This window comes from Chelmon rostratus, chromosome 3, assembly GCF_017976325.1.
Source record: "Chelmon rostratus isolate fCheRos1 chromosome 3, fCheRos1.pri, whole genome shotgun sequence".
In the NCBI taxonomy this organism is placed as follows: domain Eukaryota; kingdom Metazoa; phylum Chordata; class Actinopteri; order Chaetodontiformes; family Chaetodontidae; genus Chelmon; species Chelmon rostratus.
Window position 1 is genome coordinate 22,720,057 of NC_055660.1, and position 11,744 is coordinate 22,731,800.

The window sequence follows — 11,744 nt, forward strand, 5'->3', positions numbered from 1 at the left end:
GAGAGTCATTCTTCATGTGCTTACAGCCTTCCTGCCTTAATGAGTTCTAATGAAAAAGTCTACAGCCATGCTAGCAGCTCTGTGAGGCTGCGCTTTCAGTTTCAGTTTAATTTTTATAACATTTATAACACACATATCACATTAAAACAGTGAGTGTTGAGCTGGAACGATTCTGAGCAGCAGCTCTCAGTAGAAGGTCGTTGCTTTGTAGCTCAGTGGTTTCATGTTGTCGGCTGTCAGGCACATCAGCTGGATCCACATTAAATATGTTCAGGTTCCTTTTGTTTACTTCTCATGTGCTGAAACCTCCCACAAAATCCCCGGAGCAGTGTTCACACTCAGCAGCGTATTTGAGCGCCATAGCAGGCCTTTGTTCTTGCAGAGCAGGAAAACGCAGTGTTTCCTCTTTCCAGTTGCACTCGCCACATCTTTAATTTCACTTCAAATGATTTCACTTTTGAAAGCAGAGAGCTGAGAAGCTGCTGGAGCTTGAGGCTCAGCTCTAAGAGGTGCTTGGTAATGTCCATCTTGAAGGCCAAATCACACAGACACTTCCTGTCCCAACATATGCTTAATATATGTTCATAAGTAATTCCTGAATAACTGTGGGGGACTATATAGCAGGTCTATGATAAGTCACTATAGAACAGACTGGGAAATATATCAATAAAGCAGTAGGTAATGATCAGGTATTTTACTCATACTGCCACCTGCTGTTGCGCAGGGCGAATTAGATTGTGTCATACGTAATGTATGTCTCAAGTAGACGTTAACTTTGTCCAGTCGCGTTTGTCCTCACAGCGGTCCTCCGGTTCAGCATGTTTGTAGCTGTAATGTGATCACTCAGACACACTGACTTGCTTTTTACTTCAACTGAAAAATAACTGTTTGTCCATTTCTCTTGACGTGTCACTCCGCATCTACGTCTCCATGATACATTGATGTGATATCAACTGCTATGGGCGTGTTGCATTCAGGGACCACTTGGAAAGACATGCTAATCATCTATTTTATGTTTATGTCTATTTTCTTTATCGCAGAAAAAAGGTATTTGCTGTCTGAAGAATTTTTCTATTATGTATTTCTGACTTCCAACAGGGGGCCCAATCAAATGGTCTTGCAGGCTGTATGTGGCCCAGAGGCCGGATGTTCCCCACTCCTGGACTAGATATCAAGTTAAGGGAGTTATTTTTTTTTAAAAAGCATTAAAAAAGTAAAACAGACATTTTTTTGTGTTGAGATATCTGAATGTAGTAATTCTGAAGTAATGTACGAGAGGAGATGTTTTTTTCCCAGTATTTTTTTGTTCTTACTAATTTCTTTTTATAAAACACAGTACTTCCAATCTGTGCATTAGTATTGCAGAGATTTGTATGCTGTCAACTTACAATAAGTGAACTGATGAAGTTTTTTGTGCATGTCAGTCCCAAATGGGCAAATTGTTTTTTTTTACTGGCTCCCCTCCACAGGGAGGTCAGAGAGCAGGGGGTCAGAAACAGAGCAGCATCCCTGGAGCTAGCAGCCCCTCAGCGGGTCAACTGCTTGTTAATTCATGAACGCTTGAACGTGGGCCTCTGGACTGAAGGCGACATGAAAATCTATTTTGCCTGACTTGGACTTTTCATATAACGCCTGTGGGGTTCTGTTTGCTCTCAGGGAAGTTTTGATATCAAAATGTGCCAGAAAATAGTCATTACAAATTCCAATATTTTATTCCTAATCCCAGATTCCTATAATTTTTCTTTAATCTGTGTGGCGATGCAAAAGTGTAAGAATAAACAGTCTCAAAACCCCTGTGTGAGTTTGAAATTTATTTGACTGTTATTTGTCATTTTATTGTTGGATGTTTTCTGTTAATCTTCAGTCTATGTGACACTGAACAAGTCAGTTCCATGGCCTGAACACACACAGCACAAAGCCTAAAAGCTGTGATGCCATCGAGAAGTCAAATCTGGAACTGTTCAGCAGATGAAGGAGTGACTTTGTGAGTCCTCGGAGTATTTATTTCTTTTTATACCCCAATGAGCTTTAGTCCGTATTATTGGTAGTTATGGAGCAGAAAATGGTATTCCCAGAAAAATCACCCTGGGTGCTGTCACACCGCAGGAAATCTTACAAGTCATTTAATCTAGTTAGGGCTCTTAAAATATTATTTTTCTTAAAAAGAGGGTTAAAAAAAATCTACCAGTAGGGAGAAGTAATTTATCATACTGAAAATACAAATAGAAAATATAATTTTTTGAAGAGTTTTCTCAAATGAATGCCATCATGATACTACTGGAGCAATCTGCCTTGTTTTACAGAGTATCATTATTTCTTATTTCAGCTAAGATCTGAGACACCCGATACTAAGACGGGAATAAGTGGAATTACCTGATTTTATATTTCACGTGTTTTAAGAAGAGTATGATTTCCTTGTTATGATACACCTTTTTTATTGCCGACACCTCCATCGTCTTGCGTACTTCATTTCTTTTATGGAGCAGGTCCAGTTTTACATCTCCATGACATCTGTCCTGGACTGTCTAGACCATAGTAATAACACGTATAAATTCCAAAAGTGACTGGCATTCCCATTTGATGTAAAGTGATCTGCTGTGTGCTTGCCAGGACTGAGCGAACAAGATCACTGTTCCTGTTATACAATTTATATGAAGGAGTCACTAAGTTTCACCGTTTGAAATCCTCGTGCTTTCGCGGATGATACTGCAGCTGTAAAAATGGAGTGAAAGGTACTTTTGTCATTTAAACTTAAAAGCATCTCTGAAGCTCCTCATTCCCAGCTTTTATCTACTAGAATATACCATCGCCAGACAGCAAATATAAACTTCTCCTCCCTCATTTGTTTTTATTTCTAGAGCTGTTTTCTTAGCATGCACGCCTTCAGCCAAGTTACAGTACAGCTGCAGTCAAGTAATGTCATGAACAAACTATTATGGTCCAGATGTACTGAAAAGTATGTATTACAGATGTGAAATGGGGTATTCATAGATGTGTTATGAATGTGTCAAATGTCTAGTAAATGTGAGCCTTTACCACATCTTTTCAATTAAAAAGAACTTGAAACAATGTCAAGTCTGGTTTCTCAGCTCTGTCAGGACTTTAAACAGGTTATTGAAGTCCGACCTGACACATTTACAGAGGCTGAACCCATCCAGTGATGCAACAAAGTAATGAGAGCAACACCGCAACTAACGAGACTGTGGGCGAACCCCTGTGACCGGGCAAATCAGACTTAAACATTATGTACAAAAAAAAATACTACTTTTGCTGCAACCAGCGGCATGCTAAGCTAAGCTAACTGGCTGCTGTCAGTCTTCTCACTTAATTTCCCAAAATGTCTCTCCTCTTAACATCCACTTTCCTTCTATAGGAGTCTACACTTGAACATGCCGTGACTCTGTTGCTGACCTGTTTCCAGTTCAAATTTGTTGCACCCGCTGGTGAAAAGCAAACTATTCTGCAGGCAGCGAGCGCACGTCCAGCTCAAGAGAGTGATTCATGTTTGCGAAGATGCTTTGGTTGGACAGGAAACGTGTGCGCAGTCATCAGTTGGCTCAGTGTGACACTGTGAGACATTTTATCAATCAAACGTGGATTCCAGAGATGAAAAACGCGCTGAATTAAGAAAAAATTTCATTTGAATGGCATATTTGAAGAAGGCCTCTGTCGTTAGACATGACCAGCCGGACCTTTAAGTTTGATTTTCTCTTGGACGTGAACGTTTGAAGTGTTTCAAGGGTTAAGCCCTCGGCTGGATGGAGGAGATAGAGGCTGGGAGCAGCCCATGAATCCTGCAGTCTCTGCAGGCACAGCATGGTAAAATAATTAAGCTTGCCTTTGAAGGGGACTAAACAAACACAACAGCACTCAACACCAGCCCTGTCCACTCTCTGTACTTTTTTTCCTGCCTGCCTTAAAGTGGACTCTCCTCCTCTGTTTCCTCACTCTGTTACCTGCCATCCTTTGCCCCTCGTGTTAACCAGCTGCCCTCCCGCCCATATTTCTCATCCCTTCATCTTCCTTTCTTGTTCCACGTTTTGCAGCCTCGCTCTCTGCGCAGATCCTCCTGGGGAGGAGGAAGGAGAGGGAGAGAGAGAAGGGCCAGGTGATTCACAGGTCAGTTTTTTACATCTTCTACAGTTGGCTTTAAACTGAGGGGGGAAAGGGAGCTGCTGGAATACTTAACTACTAATCCTTAAGTGTTACGATACTATTAAAATCCCCTCTGTTAAGTGGCCTTTAAAACACTTGACAATAAGGGAATGGAAAACGTGTGATCTGATTCCTCTTGGTATTGCGGGTCCTGCTGATGTTGTTTTAACACGACAGAATGGGAACTTCCCCACCGTCAGCCAGTGTGTTTCTGATATTCCACACATGTAGAAGCTGAAGATTGCTACTGTATATTTAGGCCTTTTCATATATACTGTAGTGTAACTGCAATAGCACATGTCTTCACAGCAGCATGTTTTTTAATGATGCTCAGTTAAATAACCGTCAGCATAGGTACTGGAGTATGTAGAGTCTATAATGGGCTATAACGTATATTGTCACTGAAACATTTTGGAAATACTCATGCTGAGAGTTAAATGAGAAGATACCACTCTCAAGTCTGTACGCGAAATATGAAGCAGCAGCCAGTGGCCGTTAGCTAGCTTAGCATTATAAAAGCATCATTAATTCACATTAGATCTTATTTGTTTAAAATGTAAAAACCTGGTGTGAAAAGCTCTCGCCTTGGTCGTCTTTGTATGGATTAAACAAATGGATAAAATATATTAAAAATATATATTACATGTATAACCATGATAATCATGACGGGACACACGGGCGCGCACACACACACACGTATATACATGTTAGCTTCCAGTCTTGATGCTAAGCTAACCTTTCCTAAGGGAAAACATAAATGGCTCACATATGATATTAATTGGAATAAATCATGTAAAAAAAAACACACATGGCACTTGTTAGCTATAGGAGGTTCGGCACACCAAGGAAAGTCAATTACATCAAATTGAGCGTCTGCGCACTCTAACTCACACACACACACACACACACACACACACACCCTGGCCAAAGATACACATCCTAAAACTTAAGATTGCCATAAGTGCACACTTATGGCAATCTTAAGCAATCATGAACTAAGTCACTACACTGATAGATCCCAGCAAGCATAATGCCGTCCAACACAAACAAATCAGCTAATAGAGACAGTGCACGGTGTGGCTGGTATGTGCAGAGTGGCAACAATAGGATTAGAAAGCCTACAACGAGGCAGTTATAAAACAGAGAAGCTATTTGAGCAGCACCCATGGGGATGGTATGGATTGTCACCAATTGCTCATTTTTTTATGATATCCCACCTCTTGGAGGAGTGTGAGGAATTTTAAAACCAGGACGGTGATCTCACCACAGAGTGGACTGATGGTGATGATGCATGAGGGACATTACGTTCAGCTCCAAAACTCCAGCTCTTCTTTCCTATTTTTCAGAAGCTCAGGCCGAAATGCATTATGCCAGAGATCAGAAATGTGTCCATTAGACTTTGTTTCATGCTGCAAAAATCTCAAATTGATTTATTAAGCAAAAAAAAAAAAAATGTAATTAATACAGTCGATATTACAGCTGCATATGCATTTATATGCTAATTATTTTAGGGCTGTGAATGATTTATCAATGATGACAGTGGAAAATAAAATTATGAAGCTGTTATTTAAACCTGCATTAAGTGATCTTTTTCTTAATGCGGAAATAAAAGAGGAATGTGAAAGGATAACTCATAGGGCCAGCGCTGAGAATTAACACCCAACTCTGCATGTGTATTAGATTTCACGCTCTTTTAGCCCATTGTTTTGGTTTTCTGGCTTTCTATTACATTACATTTATTTTGGCAAACTTTTTGCAACATTCAGTATCCGCATTGGGAGCAATTTGGGGTTCAAAGTTTTCCTTCAAAGAGTACTTCACTCATTTAGCATTGCATCAACATAGATCCAGCAGAAGCACAGATTTCGTTGATTCAACGCATTCCTCTTCCTTCTCAAAAACCTGGCACCTACGTCACCCACCGTGCAACTCCGCCACCAGTAATTTGGCTGGAGATTATGCAACTAGCGATTGATGTAGCCTCGAGCTGCTGTTCTCGAGCAGACATGAGGAGCAGGCTATAGAGGTCTGGTCTCACTTGTTTGTAACTCCACACCCACTGACTTTTCTTGTAGCCTTCAGCCAATGTCACTTGAGGTCGTTTATCACACTTTGTGCAGCTCCCTCTGGAGCCACAAAAGACTTTGTTCAAATGTTTTCCCATATCATTTGTACTATACAAAACCTGAAAACAGACTTTGAAGCGCAAAATAGGTGGAGATCCGTCTTAATGGTGACTTGACAGCCAAGAGTCGACACAAACAGTTAATGGAAAATCGAAGCAAAGGCCACATAAGATCTGTTTGAGTCTCACTCTCACAACCTGTCCAGTTCATGGCTGAACAGGTAGCACACACTGCTGTAAACTAGTGAATCAAGTCAAGCATCTTGCTGTCAGCTAGGAAGCTAAAAGTGCAGACATTTTTCTCAGGAGGTCTTCGAGATCAAAGGTGTTTTCAGAGAGAATGGAAGAACAGAAGGAATCTGCTTCACACAGAAGAAAAAGAGAGAGACTGGAGGAGAATGACAAAATGATCAGGAGTTCCTGGTAAGTTCTGAGGTCAGCACGTCCGCTTCCAGCTAACTTAGTGACAGCAGTAACGCCTGTCCAGTTATAAAATTAGCTGTTGGGGTGAATCACTGCACAAATGGTCAATTTCAGCAGAAATGACGCAAGGTGAGAATTTGTTCTGCTTTCTGTTCTGCAGGAGCGTAAATATTGTATTTGTGAGCTGTCCAGAGACACGATTCCAGCGGGATGATAGTGCTGCTTTGTGTCTGCTGGATGCGTAAGTAGGCAACTGTTTGATAGCTCATTAGCCTAAACAGCTTGATAAGACGATGGTATGTCGTTGCTGTGTTTCTGTGACATTATGAATGTAGTGGACTCGGGGGGGCAGTCTGATAGCCGGCTCGCTTTCATGCTGCAAAATATGTGCTGGTTTGAACCTGTGTGTGACATGAATTAGAACTCACATGCAGTATAACACAGATAAGAATGAATAAGGCTATATATGGTCAATATATAGCACATAAAAACCAAGCAAGCACCCACTTTAATGGAAAATTAGAAAATTTAGCTATGTATCTTCGGTAGGATCACAGAGATGTATTTGGTTGGCTTCTGTAGTGCTTCATAAGTAAACGACGCTGGATTGTCACATCTTTATGCATCCTGTTTATATGTGTTTGCAATTCTGGTATGAAATGCATGTTGAAATAAAGTGATAATGGTAAATACAGCTCCCAAAGCAGCAGCTGCTGGTTAATTGTTTAATTAATTACAATCGCAATGTTTTACCATTTTATTTGTAAGGGGAAAATGCAAAGTGCAGAATGGATTCCATTTTTGAGTATGATGTTGATTAGTAGCTTTAATATCTTTGCCATTGTATTAATAAATCTGTGAAGTGTTTGCTATGTGGATGGAAATCTCACTACAGTCGATCCAGTTAGGATGACAGAAAATAAATCATGAATCTGGGCTCTGCCACACCTATGCTTTTTTTTTTTTTTTTTCGTTTTTGACAGGTTATTATGAGAATATTAAGGTTTAATTTCCTGAATTAAATTTCTCACAGCTGAGTTTGGCCCTGCTCCTGGCCTTCTTTCAGTCCCTCGCTGACCTTCACTGACGCCTTGGATCTCGATTTGTTTTTCGCGCAACTTGATGGTTTAGCAGTGAAAGGAAGCACATGAAACCTGCTGCGGAGGGAGATGCCGTGTAACAGAGATGTGAATCGAAACCTGAGTTGTTTCAAGTTTGAGAGAGACGAGCTGTGACCGCGAGAAAACTTTATGGAGGTAAGTAAGAAAACCGAAGGACGGAGAGGTGGAAGGAGTATCAAAATGGTAACACTTCAAAATGGGAAAACCTTGTAAGATAATGAGCGAGCGAGAGAGAGAGATAAAGAAAAAGAGAGGGCGATGAAGGTAGAGAGAAGGAGCGAGGGAGAAAGAGAGCAAGAGAGAGGCATGAGGAGGTTTGATTCCCAGAGGACCATTGAATTTCCTTTCTTTCTTCTCTGCGTTTTTCATGGTCCTCTCACTCCCAGGTCCACACAGCTGTTTCAGGGCCGGGGGCTTCTTTCTCCAGAGCCCAGATGAAAGAGCCGCCCTAAGCAGCCCTGCAGGTAGGTCTGTTAAAGCCATTGCTCTGGCTGTCCACTGCCCAACGCATGAAATAAAAAAGGCAGAGAGAGAGAAGGAGAGAGAAGGAGAAAGAGGAGGGAGTATAGAAGAGGGTGAGAGGGGGAAAAAGGAGGATATGAAAACAGGGATGAAGAGAAACTCAAAGAAGAGGGAGGGAAGGAACAGAGGACACAGATGACAGACAAGGAGAAAAGACGAAGGCGGAGGAGCGAGGGAGTAACCAGAGTGGGAGGGGAGGATACCTGCCCTCAGCCACCCCAGACCTCCTCCTCCCCCTCCTCGCCTCCGCCTCCTCACCACCCCCTGATACCAGGAATGATGTCTGCTTTTATTGACTTTGTTAAACCATTTTCAATGCTACTTCCTATGTGTTTACAAGACAGTAAATCACGCTCCATTCGGGGTGGGGGGTTATGGGGTGAAATACGGGGGAAGCATCCAAGACCGCTGCAGCGGAGCCAACGACAACTTTGCAGCTTTCTACCTCACCGCCACACACCTTTCCTCGCAGGGAATTGATGGGGACGCCACTGTAGGCTCTGCTTGTCTTCATCGCTTTCATTTTCACCTGTTCTAACACGAGCAGATGAGTAATTTAAGACTGACTGGACGATAAAATTGTTGTTGAGATACTTAAAAACAAGCCTAGCAAGAGAAAAAGCCACAGAGAGCAGTTGTTAAAGGCTTCAGCAGAGAGCCGCATTTAAAATCACCAGGAACACCACTCGAAGTCGTTATGCAAACACATTTGGGTTATGGCAAAATTGGGTCCTCTTAATCACTTCTACACACCGGGGTCATTCCCAGACAGTCGTTTCATCCAGTTAAAAAGTCATTCGGGCTCTCCACTCCGCCCAAACGCGAGCAAGCACTTCAAACGTCATGCAGTGGCGAGAACTTTGACTTGATTTTCCAAATTTTCTCACACTAACAATTTTCTCAGGCGCTGGCATTGCGACACCAGCACATACACACTCGCTCACACACGCAACACACTCACCAAATCATCGCCGTGTGACTGAGCTGCTCCGAGTGACTGAAAGGTAGACAGCCACCCCCCCCCTCCACCCTGATTACCTCACTTTAATGGCACGGTACAGTACAAATACTGTCCCTGTCACGCTGTCTTTCCATCGGTCCAAACTCATTTCTAAGATGAAAATAAAGAATAAGACTCCAGAGGAATATTTCAGTGTAGCGAAGGGAATTCATCAAGGCATCAACTTAGAAACTGGCTGCTTCTATCGGATGATAGGCAGCATCTTTTTGTCTGCCCTCACTTGAATAAAAACGAAGTGGGGACTCGTGGCCACCCTAGAAAAAAAGTCACATACAGCTCTGCATGCAAGATATGCATGTTATGGAGATATGCAACAAGAGTAGTAACTAATGTCGTATTAATGCTACTTAATCACTTATCAATGCTTAATGATCACTTCTAATACACTCGTTTACATTGTAAAAAATGTCTATGTCTGTTGAATCACTGATCAAGTTGTTGAAGGTGGGGAAGACTGTTGATGTCACCGTCTCCTCTCCTTCACACTGCGATTACATGCAAATTCACCGTCCCTCTCGCTCCCCCCATCCTCCCTCCACTTCCTCTTGACCTGTGCATGAGCATGAACGCCACCTGTTGCTGACTGGCTGGAATAGTGTTGTGTGGCTGTGCACGAAACCTGGATTATTTTTCAGCACACACACACAAAACGGGCAGCCAGATTCACTTCAAATGCAGCAAAAACAGTCCTCCAGAATGACTCACCCCTGCTTTAATAAACCCTCGAGATTTTCTCACTTTCTAATTAACCATTAAGTTTGCTCTTACAAATGTCAATAAATGAGGCTGGATTATCTTAGTTTTAGTAATTTGGTTGATTACAAATGAATTCCGGACTTTGCATCACTACAACAGGATACTATGGTGGGTCCTGCATTAGGAAGTGATCTTGCGGGCCCCTCGGATTACCTCTTTTGCAGAGGGGCCCTGGGTCGAAATCTAATTTCAAGAGCTTCATTGTTTTATACACAATGCAATGTAAGATGTGTTCAGTACAATTAGTAAAAACTCACACTAACGAAGTATTGTTCCAGCATAGAATGTAGCATGTTCCACTGGTTGCACTGGACATTGAACAGCAGGTGGAAGGGCCTGTAGGGGCCCAATGGCAAACTTTTAGTTCTGTGGCCCTCTAGAAGTTAACTCCAGCCATGTTAGTAAGTCATTAATAACCACGGCAATAAATCACCAAGTCAGCAGTTATTGTTGTTCAGGGTCAAGAGTTTCCAGTTTTCTTATAAGCCTACAGTAAAAACAGTCAGTCATCTCTAAGTTTAAATGGTAGCGTGTCTTTAATACAGATTTTTGAGTGGAGGGGGACTTTAATATTTGATCGACATTAATAGAGCAATAATCAATTAAAGTCCATTCGCATCGTAATCCTCCATGTCGACCTGCAAACTGTCGCTTTCAGTGATGCTGAATCTGTGGAGCCAGCTCAAGGTAGGTTCCTGGCGTGTGTGGTGATGTGGTCACAGGCACATTATGTGGCTCGCGTTGTTGCAGCAAAGCAGCAGCGCATAATTACAACAGGTTGATTGAAGAGTTTGTCTTCTAAAAAGCCGCTGAGGTTTGGGCAGCGAGCGCCGCTGCTACCAGATGACACTGAGAGTCACAACATATTCTTTCCACCCAAACACACACACTCAAACATACACTCTCATATTCTGTCCGTCTTCCTCTCTGGCTCTGTTTTTTCTCTTCCTCTATGGTGTCTACCTTTCCATTGGCTCGGCCTTATGCAAGAGTGTGTATTTTTATGTCTCACATTAGCTTGGGGGAATAATACCTCTCGCTGAATGGTAGTCTGCTCTGGGGCCTTTTCAGACATTCAGTCACTCCTCTTCTAAGAATAACCAATGTGCATCTTTGCCAGAAAGTTCCTCTCTGTGATTTCTTTTTCACAGCATCCAGTGATTGCTGTTTTTGTACCTCATTCGCTGATACCAGGGCCTTGCTTTAGTTAGCAAACTGTGATCCAAATGAGAAAAGCAGCATTGGGGGACTAAGAGAAAAGGCGAAAGAATCGGGATCTGGGGCAAACCTTGGATCCGTGTCAACTCTTCTCAAACTCATTAAGAGGCCGGGGAAGCTGGTCACTAGAGAATCTCAGGAGAGAGGCAGCAGACAGTTTGGCATGTCAAAAAAAAAAAAAAAATAGGATAAAAAACGATAGCTTTTGATCCTGTTTCAGAGAAACCTTTCATGTCCAGTCTGGAGAATTTTAGCCAAACCTGTCTGACCAGCCACCTCAGCCAAATTTATGTTTGCAGAGACGGAACTGTTTCTACATTGTTAGTGGCTGCTGTAGACTGTAGTGAAGTCAAAGAGAGGCATCGACTGTTCAGTGCTGCACCAAATGTTCTCAGTTAAGCTT